The sequence below is a fragment of the Triticum dicoccoides genome, chromosome 3B (genome assembly GCF_002162155.2).
Source record: "Triticum dicoccoides isolate Atlit2015 ecotype Zavitan chromosome 3B, WEW_v2.0, whole genome shotgun sequence".
Taxonomy (NCBI): Eukaryota; Viridiplantae; Streptophyta; class Magnoliopsida; order Poales; family Poaceae; genus Triticum; species Triticum dicoccoides.
The window spans coordinates 50,507,207-50,519,639 of NC_041385.1; positions in this window are offsets into that span (position 1 = coordinate 50,507,207).

Here is a 12,433-nt window from a genome sequence, read left to right on the forward strand (position 1 = left end):
TTTAGTAGAAAGGAGAGGAGGGCCGCAGGATGGCCACCCCCCCCATGGCTGGTCCGAATAGGACTAGGAGGGGGTGGCGCCCCCCTCTTTCCTTCTCCCTCTCCACCTCTTTCCCTCTCTCCCTCTCTTGGAAAAGGAATGGGACTCCAACTAGGATTGGGAATCCTAATTGAACTCCCCCTATAGGCGCGCCCCTCCTTGGCAGGCCTCCTCCTCCCTCCTTTATATACGGGGGCAGTGGGGCACCCCAAAGCACAACAGTTGTTCTCTTAGCCATGTGTGGTGCCCCCTTCCATAGTTTAACACCTCGGTCATACCGTCATAGTGCTTAGGCGAAGCCCGGTAACATCATCAACACCGTTGCCACGCCGTTGTGCTGATGGAACTCTCCCTCATCCTCAACTAGATCAAGAGCTCGAGGGACGTCATCGTGCTGAATGTGTGCTGAACACGGAGGTGCCGTACGTTCGGTACTTGGACCGGTTGGATCGTGAAGACGTTCGACTACATCAACCGCGTTACTAAATGCTTCCACTTTCGGTCTACGAGGGTACATGGACACACTCTCCCGTCTCGTTGCTATGCATCTCCTAGATACATCTTGCGTGATTGTAGGAACTTTTTTGAATTACTACGTTCCCCAACAGTGGCATCCGAGCCAGGTCTATGCGTAGATGTTTTATGCATGAGTAGAACACAAAGAGTTGTGGGTGATAATAGTCATACTGCTTACCACCAACGTCTTACTTTGATTCAGCGGTATTGTTGGATGAAGCGGCCCGGACGGACATTACATGACCGCGTTCATAAGACTAGTTCTACCGACGTGCTTTTGCACATAGGTGGCTGGTGGGTGTCTGTTTCTCCAACTTTAGTTGAATCAAGTTTGACTATGGCCGGTCCTTGTTGAAGGTTAAAACAACACACTTGACAAAAAACGTTGTGGTTTTAATGCGTAGGTAAGAACGGTTTTTGCTAGAAGCCCATAGCAGCCACGTAAAACTTGCAACAACAAAGTAGATGACGCCTAACTTGTTTTTGCATGGCATGTTGTGATGTGATATGGTCAACACACATGATGTGGTATACGTTATTGTATGAGATTATCATGTTTTGTAGAAGTTATCGGCAAACTGGCAGGAGCTTTAAGCCGGTGATGATGGAGATCATGATGGTGCTTTGGAGATGGTACAAGATGATGACGGCCATATCATGTCACATATTTTGATTGCATGTGATGTTTATCTTTTATGCTTCTTATTTTGCTTGGTACGTCGGTAGCATTATAAGATGATCCCTTACTAAAATTTCAAGGTATAAGTGTTCTCCCTGAGTATGCGTCGTTGCAACAGTTCTTCGTGCTGAGACACCACGTGATGATCGGGTATGATAGGCTCTATGTTCACATACAACGGGTGCAAGCCAGTTTTGCACATGCAGAATACTCGGGTTAAACTTGACGAGCCTAGCATATGCAGATATGGCCTCAGAACATTGGAGACCGAAATCTCAAGCGTGAATCATATAGTAGATATGATCAACATAGAGATGTTCACCATTGAAAATTACTCCATCTCACGTGATGATTGGACATGGTTTAGTTGATATGGATCACGTGATCATTTAGATGACTAGAGGGATGTCTATCTAAGTGGGAGTTCTTAAGTAATATGATTAATTGAACTTTAATTTATCATGAACTTAGTCCTGATAGTATTTTGCAAATTATGTTGTAGATTAATAGCTCGCGTTGTAGCTTCCCTATGTTTTTTATATATGTTCCTAGAGAAAACTAAGTTCAAAGATGATAGTAGCCATGATGTGGACCGGGTCTGTACTCTGAGGTTTATCCTCATTGCTGCATAGAAGAATTATGTCCTTGATGCACCGCTAGGTGACAGACCTATTGCAGGAGCAGATGCAGACGTTATGAACGTTTGGCTAGCTCAGTATGATGACTACTTGATAGTTTAGTGCACCATGCTTTACGACTTAGAATCGGGACTTCAAAGACATTTTGAACGTCATGGAATATATGAGATGTTCCAAGAGTTGAAGTTACTCTTTCAAGCAAATGCCCGAGTTGAGAGATATGAAGTCTCCAACAAGTTCTATAGCTAAAATATGGAGGAGAATAGCTCAAGCAGTGAGCATGTGCTCAGATTGTCTGGTACTACAATCGGTTAAATCAAGTGGGAGTTAATCTTCCAGATAAGATAGTGATTGACAGAGTTCTCTAGTCACCATCACCAAGTTATTGGAACTTCGTGATGAACTATAATATGCAAGGGATAACAAAAGCGATTCCCGAGCTCTTCATGATACTGAAATCGACGAAGGTAGAAATCAAGCAACATCAAGTGTTGATGATTAAACAAGTTCACTAGTTTCAAGAAAAGGGCAAAGGGAAAGAAAGGGAACTTCAAGAAGAATGGCAAGCAAGTTGTCACTCCCGTGAAGAAGCCCAAAGCTGGACCTAAGCCTGAAACTAAGTGCTTCCACTGCAAAGGAAATGGTCACTGGAAGCGGAGTTACCCCAAATATTTGGTGGATGAGAAGGATGACAAAGTGAACAAAGGTATATTTGATATACATGTTATTGATGTGTACCTTACTAGTGCTTGTTGTAACCCTGGGTATTTGATACTTGTTCAGTTGCTAAGATTAGTAACTCGAAACAGGAGTTGCAGAATAAATAGAGACTAGTTGAGGGTGAAGTGACGATGTATGTTGGAAGTGGTTCCAAGATTGATATGATCATCATCGCACACCCCCCCCCACACATACTTTCGGGATTAGAGTTGAACCTACATAAATGTTATTTGGTGTTTGCGTTAAAGCATGAATATGATTAGATCATGTTTATTGCAATACGGTTATTCATTTAAGACAGAGAATAACTATTATTCTATTTACATGAATAAAACCTTCTATGGTCATACACCCAGTGTTGAAGGTTTACTGAATCTTGATCGTAGTGATACACATATTCATAATATTGATGCCAAAAGATGCAAAGTTGATAATGATAGTGCAACATATTTGTGGCACTGTCGTTTAGGTCATATTGGTGTAAAGTGTATGAAGGAACTCCATGCTGATGGGCTTTTGGAATCACTTGATTATGAATCATTTGATACTTGTGAACCGTGCCTTATGGGCAAGATGACTAAAACTCCGTTCTCCGAAACAATGGAACAAGCTAATGACTTATTGGAAATAATTCATACCGATGTATGCAGTCCGGTGAATGTTGAGGCTCGTGGTGGGTATCGTTAGTTTCTAACCTTCACAGATGATTTGAGCAGATATGGGTATATCTACTTAATGAAACACAAGTCTGAAACATTTGAAAAGTTCAAAGAATTTCAGAGTTAAGTGGAGAATCATTATAACAAGAAAATAAAGTTTCTATGATCTGATCGTGGAGGTGAATATGTGAGTTACGACTTTGGCCTTCATTTAAAACAATGTGGAATAGTTTCACAAGCTCACGCCACCTGGAACACCACAGCGTAATGGTGTGTTCGAACGTCGTAACCGCACTTTATTAGATATGGTGTGATCTATGATGTCTCTTACCGATTTACCACTATCGTTTTGGGATTATGCATTAGAGACAACTGCATTCACTTTAAATAGGGCACCATCAAAATTCGTTGAGACGACGCCTTATGAACTGTGGTTTGGCAAGAAACCAAAGTTGTCGTTTCTTAAAGTTTGGGGCTGCGATGCTTATGTGAAAATCTTCAACCTGATAAGCTCGAACCCAAATCGGAGGAGTGCGTCTTCATAGGATACCCAAAGGAAACTGTTGGGTACACCTTCTATCACAGATCTAAAGGCAAGATATTCGTTGCTAAGAATGGATCCTTTCTAGAGAAGGAGTTTCTCTTGAAAGAAGTGAGTGGGAGGAAAGTAGAACTTGATGAGGTAATTGTATCTTCTCCCGAATTGGAAAGTAGTTCATCACAGAAATCAGTTCCAGTGGTACCTACACCAATTAGTGAAGAAGCTAATGATGATGGTCATGAAACTTCAGATCAAGTTACTACCGAACCTCGTAGGTCAACCAGAGTACAATCTGCACCAGAGTGGTACAGTAATCCTATTCTGAAAGTCATGTTACTAGACCATGATGAACCTACGAACTATGAGGAAGCGATGATGAGCCCAGATTCCGCGAAATGGCTTGAGGCCATGAAATCTAAGATGGGATCTATGTATGAGAACAAAGTGTGGACTTTGGTGGACTTGCCCAATGATCGGCAAGCCATAGAAAATAAATTGATCTTCAAGAGGAAGACAGACGCTGATAGTAATGTTACTGTCTACAAAGCTCGACTTGTTGCAAAAGGTTTTCGACAAGTTCAAGGAGTTGACTACGATGAGACTTTCTCACCCGTAGCGATGCTTAAGTCTGTTCGAATCATGTTAGCAGTTGCCGCATTTTATAATTATGAAATTTGGCAGATGGATGTCAAAATTGCATTCCTGAATGGATTTCTGAAAGAAGAGTTGTATATGACGCAACCATAAGGTTTTGTCAATCCAAAGGGTGCTAACAAAGTGTGCAAGCTCCAGTGATCCATTTATGGACTCGTGCAAGCCTCTCGGAGTTAGAATAAACGCTTTGATAGTGTGATCAAAGCATATGTTTTTATACAGACTTTTAGAGAAGCCTGTATTTACAAGAAAGTGAGTGGGCGCACTACAGCATTTCTGATAAGTATATGTGATTGACATATTGTTGATCGAAATAATGTAGAAATTTCTGGAAAGCATAAAGGAGAGTTTGAAAGGAGATTTTCAAAGAAAGACATCGGTGAAGCTGCTTATATATTGGGCATCAAGATCTATAGAGATAGATCAAGATGCTTGATAAGATTTTTCAATGAATACATACCTTGACAAGTTTTTGAAAGAGTTCAAAATGGATAAGTCAAAGAAGGAAATTGAGTAAGACTCAAAGCCCGACCACGGCAGAAGATAGAAAGAGAATGACAGTCATTCCCTATGCCTCAGTCATAGGTTCTATAAAGTATTCCATGCTATGTACCAGACCAGTTGTGTGCCTTGCTATAAGTTTGGCAAGGGGGTACGATAGTGATCAAGGAGTGGATCACTGTATAGCGGTCAATGTTATCCTTAGTTACCTAAGAGGACTAAGGAAATATTTCTCGGTTATGGAAGTGATAAAGAGTTCGTCGTAAAGAGTTACGTCGATGCAAGCTTTTACATCAATCCAGATGACTCTAAGTCTGAATCTGGATGCATATTGAAAGTGGGAGCAATTAGCTAGAGTAGCTCCATGTAGAGCATTGTAGACATAGAATATTTCCAAAATACATACGGATCTGAATATGACAGACCCGTTGACTAAACTTCTCTCACGAGAAAAACATGATCACACCTTAGAACTCTTTGGGTGTTAATCTCATAGCGATGTGAACCAGATTATTGACTCTAGTAAACACTTTGGGTGTTGGTCACATGGCGATGTGAACTATGGGTGTTAATCACATATAGATGTGAACTATTGGTGTAAAATCACATGGCGATGTGAACTAGATTATTGACTCTAGTGCAAGTGGGAGACTGATGGAAATATGCCCTAGGGGCAATAATAAAGTTGTTATTTATATTTCCTTATAGCATGATAAATGTTTATTATTCATGTTAGAATTGTATTAACCGGAAACTTAGTACATGTGTGAATACATAGACAAAACATAGTATCCCTAGTATGCCTCTACTAGACTAGCTCATTAATCAAAGATGGTTATGTTTCCTAACCATAGACATGTGTTGTCATTTGATGAATGGGATCACATCATTAGGAGAATGATGTGATGGACAAGACCCATCCGTTAGCTTAGCATTGTGATCGTTACAGTTTCATTGCTACTGCTTTCTTCATGACTTATACATGTTCCTCAAACTATGAGATTATGCAACTCCTGAATACCGGAGGAACACCTTGTGTGCTATCAAATGTCACAACGTAACTAGGTGATTATAAAGATGCTCAATAGGTGTCTCCGAAGGTTTTTGTTGGGTTGGCCTAGATCGAGATTAGGATTTGTCACTCCGTGTTTCGGAGAGGTATCTCTGGGCCCTCTCGGTAATGCTCATCACTATAAGCCTTGCAAGCAGACTTGCAAGCAATGTGACTAATGAGTTAGTTGCGGGATGAAGCATTACAGAATGAGTAAAGAGACTTGCCGGTAACGAGATTGAACTAGGTATGATGATACCGACGATCGAATCTCGGGCAAGTAACATACCGCTGACAAAGGGAACAACGTTGTTATGCGGTTTGACCAATAAAGATCTTTGTAGAATATGTAGGAGCCAATATGAGCATCCAGGTTCCGCTATTGGTTATTGAACGGAGATGTGTCTTGATCATGTCTACATAGTTCTCGAACCCGTAGGGTCCGCACGCTTAACGTTCGATGATGATTTGTATTATGAGTTATGTGTTTTTGATGACCGAAGTTTATTCGGAGTCCCGGATGAGATTGCGGACGTGATGACGAGTCTCGAAATGGTCGATACATAAAGATTGATATATTGGAAGGTTATGTTCAGACACCGGAAAGGTTTCGGAATGGTTCGGGCATTTTTCGGAGTACCGGGAGGTTACCGCACCCCCCCACGCGGGAAAGTAGTGGGTCTTAATGGGCTTTAGTGGAAAGGAAGAGGAGGGTTGCAGGGTGGCCGCCCCCCCCCAAGGCTTGTCCGAATAGGACTAGGAGGGGGTAGCGCCCCCCCCCCTCTTTCCTTCTCCCTCTCCAGCTCTTTCCCTTTTCCCTCTCTTGGAAAAGGAAGGGGACTCCAACTAGGATTGGGAATCCTAGTTGGACTCCCCCTATAGGCGTGCCCCTCCTTGGACGGCCTCCTCCTCCTCCTCCCTCCTTTATATACGGGGGTAGGGGGCACCCCAAAGCACAACAGTTGTTCTCCTAGCCGTGTGCGGTGCCCCCTCCACTGTTTAACACCTCGGTCATATCGTTGTAGTGCTTAGGCGAAGCCCTACGCCGGTGACATCATCAACATCGTCGCCACGCCGTCATGCTGAAGGAACTCTCCCTCGTCCTCAACTGGATCAAGAGCTCGAGGGACGTCATCGTGCTGAACGTGTGCTGAACACGGAGGTGCCGTACGTTTGTTACTTGGATCAGTTGGATCATGAATACGTTCGACTACATCAACCGCGTTACTAAACTCTTCCGCTTCCGGTCTACGAGGGTACGTGGACACACTATCCCGTCTCGTTGCTATGCATCTCCTAGATAGATCTTGCGTGATCGTAGGAAAAAATTTGAATTACTACGTTCCCCAACAGAAACCAGACATAACCTGGATATAGTTTATCATCCTCCTCATCAGGTAAAACAGGTGCATCAGGCAGTGCCTCCTCCACAACTGGAGCAGTCTCATCCTCTTGTCTTTTAGTGCCACTTGGAGCAGTTGGGGAGGTACTTGCACTTGCTACACTAGTTCCAGGAGCACTAGGAGTACCACTAGCAGCTGGCATGGATGCACATGGCCTACCCCTTCTTCTACCTCTTGTATCTGCAGCAGTTGTCCTGGATGCAGGTGTTTTTTCACACCTTTGTCCTCTCTTCCTTTAAATTACTGTAATTTCCATATTGCATGACCTTGTCTCTGCATTACTTGTAAACATCACACTATACAGGCTTCCAACTCTCCTTTGAACTATCTCAGTATCACATCTCAACAGCATCAAACAATCCCCATGGATACTTGGCACAAATAGCAGCCCTAAAATCATTAAATGAACTACTACTGCTATCCACAACTAATGAAAATGTGAAGCTGCTTTATTTTCCTTGGGTACCAGCAGAAACTATAACTGTGGTCTCCATTCTGCCAGACAGAAAGAATGCAACTGTTGGATCCATCCTACGATAATGAACATAGCATCTCCCATGAGAAATTGAACCAAACCTAGCCTAAAACTTATCTGAATCCATCCTACGATGCTAAGCAGGAGCAGATTTGAGACTGACACTTACCCCATTGGGATCTGACGTGCAGATGCGGTCCCCTTGTCGTCGTGACTGCCGCCACAGCCGCCTTCAACGCTCCCTCGAGCCAATGCCGAGCTCTTGTCGTCGTGTAGGATGCCACCACCGCCGACTCCGCTCTCCCTGGTGATTGGGGCACCTTCTAGCCGTGTGCGCGGCCACCGCCCTCCCTTGCTGATGCGGTCCCCTTATTGCGGCGGTGGCCTAGGGTTTCTCCACTCTCCCCCATCGCTAGGAAGGGTTTGTGGTGTGAGGAAGGGTTTGTGGATCTGGTGGTGAGCCGCCGCCGACGAACTAGGGTTTCGGAGAGGGGAAAGAGTGAGAATGGGGAACGATAAAGTGAGAGTGGGAACAGGCTGGTCAGATCGATCGGGGCAAGATGTGTCCAAAAGCTAGCGCCGGTAGTGGTCAAACGGCACTGACTGGACAGAACCGTCACGGAAGGGCAAAAGCAGAAGAAAACCAAAGTGAGTTGGGCAAGAACGAGGGTTGAAACTAGGGGTAAACATGCCAAGGGGGACACAACTAAGGGCATGGAATTAATTATCCCCTAAAAAACATTATGAACTATGCGAACCACTGCAATTATGCTACTGTTGTGATGTGTCTAATGTGTGATCCCTTACAGTCCACAAATGCAAGAAATAGTGCATGAAAAGTTCTGCAGGCATGGCGGCGATGACATCCCCTCCTTCACCTACCTTAGCTCTATTCCCATGAAATTGAACTTTTGTTTTGATGAAATAATGTGTGATGTGCGGAAAAAATAATTGGAATAATGGAAAGTACCTAAGTTGTCGTTTGATTGGACATGTTTCTGGTTCGTTTACCTGCGTGTGCATAGCTAAGTTCGTTTATTAAGCTGGCGTCTTTGATGCCCGGTGAAAGGACCAATAATGATGTTAGGATTTTATGTTTGTATAGGACGAATATCAAATAATACATCAGCTTCTGCGATCTGAACATTCAATTATTAGTTGACTAAAATGATAGGGAATTTCCAAACATATAGTAAGAAGAATTACCCGCAAATAATAATAAATTTTAAAGAATAATTTTGTTAGCTTTTTTTTTGAGACAAAAATAATTTTGTTAGCTGGCGCTGACGGCACTCTTACCTGGGCCGGCCCATATAACATGTTATTTCTGTAAACTCACAAAAACATCTGCAAGTGACCGGCATCGAACTTGCAACTTCTGTGATCGAAGGGAAGGGCACAAACCACTCGGCTATCTTTTTTTTTAAACGAGGCAAATGATTTGCCATTTTTATTGATTAAGCAGAAGAGATTTGCTCGGTTAATTAGAGAAAAAATGGGTGAAAACACTTTCCCTTTTTTCGTTTCATTTCTTTCTTAACTCATAGGTCTTTTTTTCTGCATGTTTTCACTAGTTTTTTTTTCTTAAATGCGCGGGTTCTTAAAAAATTCATTAACTTTTTCTTCAAGATCGATGAAGCTTTTTTCCAAAATCCATGAACTTTCATTCAAATTCATGAACATTTTTTCAAGATCGGTGAACTTTTTCCGCATTTGTGAACTTTAAAAAAAATGATGATATTTTTTTCAAATTCGGTGAAGTTTTTCAAACTCAATGAACTTTTTCCAAATCCGTAACGTTTTTGACAAAATTTGATGAACTTTTTCAACCTTTTCTTAAAAATTGATGGTCTTTTTTCAAAATTGATGAACTTTTCAAGCAATTTTCAAATTTAAGTTAACGTTTTACTAAACGTTAACTACATTAACTTTTTTTGAGAAGTTAACTAGCACTATTTTCTGCAAAAGACAAGAAAACAAGTTTGGTCCAGTGGTAATTGCATTAGTTTACAGACGTGCGGACTAGATTCAAAATGAAGGTCCCAGAGGAATCTAAGTTACTTTTCCAGGCGGCAACGAGGAGTAAAGCGCAATATGGTCTCACCACATCTTTTTGGGAGGATCAATGGATTGATAATATGAGGGTTCAGGAGATTGCTCCAACTATATATGGCATGATCCTGCCGCGCATCAGATCGTCGAGGATGGTTGCCCCGCCATGGAGAATGGGTCGTGGGCAACGGACATTGGCCCGAATCTTGGGATGGATGCGCTGCAGGAATTCAAGTCGCTATGGCTGAGAGTAGGCACGTGGGATCCAGATGCGGATGTGCCGGGTACTGTTTCTTGGTCCTGAGAGGCCAACGACCACTTCGTGGTGCGGTCGGCGTATGCAGCTAGGTTTTGGGGTAGAACCGTGGCACCCACGGTGGAGCTGACTTGAGAATCTCGGGCCCCCATCGACATGCAAATTCTTCACTTGGCTAGCACTATGGGACATGTGCTGGACTTTGGATCGCCTTGCAAGGAGAGGACTACCGCACCAGGATGCATGCCCCCTGTGTGATCAAGAGGAGGAAACTATCAGTCATGTGCTACTGACTTGTGTGTTTGCCATATCGACATGGGCTGTGATCTGTGAGGCTTTGGGCAAGCCGGACTGGACGCCGACACCACAAGACTCCCTCGACTTATGGTTATGTGGCAGGCAAGGGCCTAACAACTTGAGATGGAAGGATCTCCACACTATCTTCAATCTAACGATTTGGGAACTGTGGAAGCATCGGAATGCTATCGTGTTTGATGGGGCATCTCCTTCTATGGAATTACTTTTACGAAGGGTGAGGTCCGAAGGCATGGTATGGTCGGTAGCCGGCAAGTTTAAGGGAAATGTTGACCCCTTCTTCCGTAGATTAGAGAGGTGGGTGAGTAGTGAGGAGTAGTGTTATATTGAGACAATCTTTGCCTTTCTTCTTTAATTTATGATATGCACACTCGTGCATATTCGAGAAAAAAAGAGTTCGAATCCCAACTCTCCCCTCTATTTTTGTTCAAGCATTCCTTATTGAGCAGGTCTTGGGCCGGCCCGCTACGCAACGCTAGCGATCTCGGCACACTAGGCGGCGATTAGGAGCTCCCAAGTGAGCGCTCCACTGATGGTCACAACCCCCTAAAAAAGAATAACGACCATAATAATGTGCGAGAGATATATCTCGCTTACTATGAGATGTATTCCCGACTCGCCTCTGGCGCTCTGTCCGTGCTCACCAGCCCATTAAGAGCGCTTTGTGAAGCTTGTACATACCGGTACGAACCAGTTTTAAATTCTTAATGTGGTTTTTCTTTTTTCTATTTATATTTATTTTCTTTATCAATTTTTTTGAAGTATTTTTCGTTCATTTTCATTGATTTCATTAGTTTTTTATTTTTCTTTCTTGTTTTTTGATTTAAAAAAGCGACTTTTTGAAAATACATACTGAACATTTTTCGTATATAGGTTAAACATTTTCTAAATACATGTTAACCTAATTGTTTTGCAAATACATGTTATAAATTTTATAAAACTCTAATTTAAATTTTTAAACATATCTTTTAACATTTTTCTAAAATTCATGAACATTTTTAAATTGGTTCAAATAATTTGTGAAAGTTTCATTAAAAAATTAATCGCGCAAGCATTTTTCTGTTTTAATTAGCTTTTCTGCTATTTAAAAAATGTTCATAAACATATAACCAAAAGTTCACATGTTTTAATGAAGTTAATCTCAATTTTTAAATTTTAAAATGTATTTTAGAAAATGTCCCTCTATATTTGTTCACGTCTTCCTTTTTGAGCAGGTAATAGGCCAGCCCGCTACGCAAAGCCTGCAAGCTCGGCACTCTAAGCGGCGCTTAGGAGCTCCCTTGTGAGGGCTCCACTGATGGTCACAACCCCCTAAAAAGGAATAACAACCAGAATTATGTGCGAGAGGTATATCTCGCTTACTGTGAGATGTATTCCCATCTCGCCTCTGGCGCTCGGTTCGTGCTCACCCGCCCATTAGGGCGGTTTGGAAAGGTTGTACATACCGGTATGAAGTAGTTTTAAAATCTTCGATGCGGTTTTTCTTTTTCTTTTTATATTTGTTTTCTTTGTTTTTGATGTATTTTTTGTTCATTTTCAACGATTTTCATTAGTTATTTTATTTTTCTTTCCTTTTTTTTGTTTAAAAAAGCAACCTTTTTAAAAATACATATTCAACATTTTTGGTATATAGGTTAAACATTTTCCAAATACATGTTAAATTGTTTTGCAAATACATGTTACACACTTACAAAACTCTAATTGAACATTTTTAAATATATGTTTGATTTTTTCCCAAATTCATGAACATATTTTAAAATGGTGCAAATAATTTGTGATATTTTCATTACAAAATTAATGGCACGAGCATTTTTTTCCTGTTTTAATAAAACTTTTGTGCTATTTAAAAATTGTTCATAAACATATAACTAAATGTTTCCATGTTTTAATAAAACTTTATCTCATTTTGTAAAATGTTCAAATGTATTTTCGAA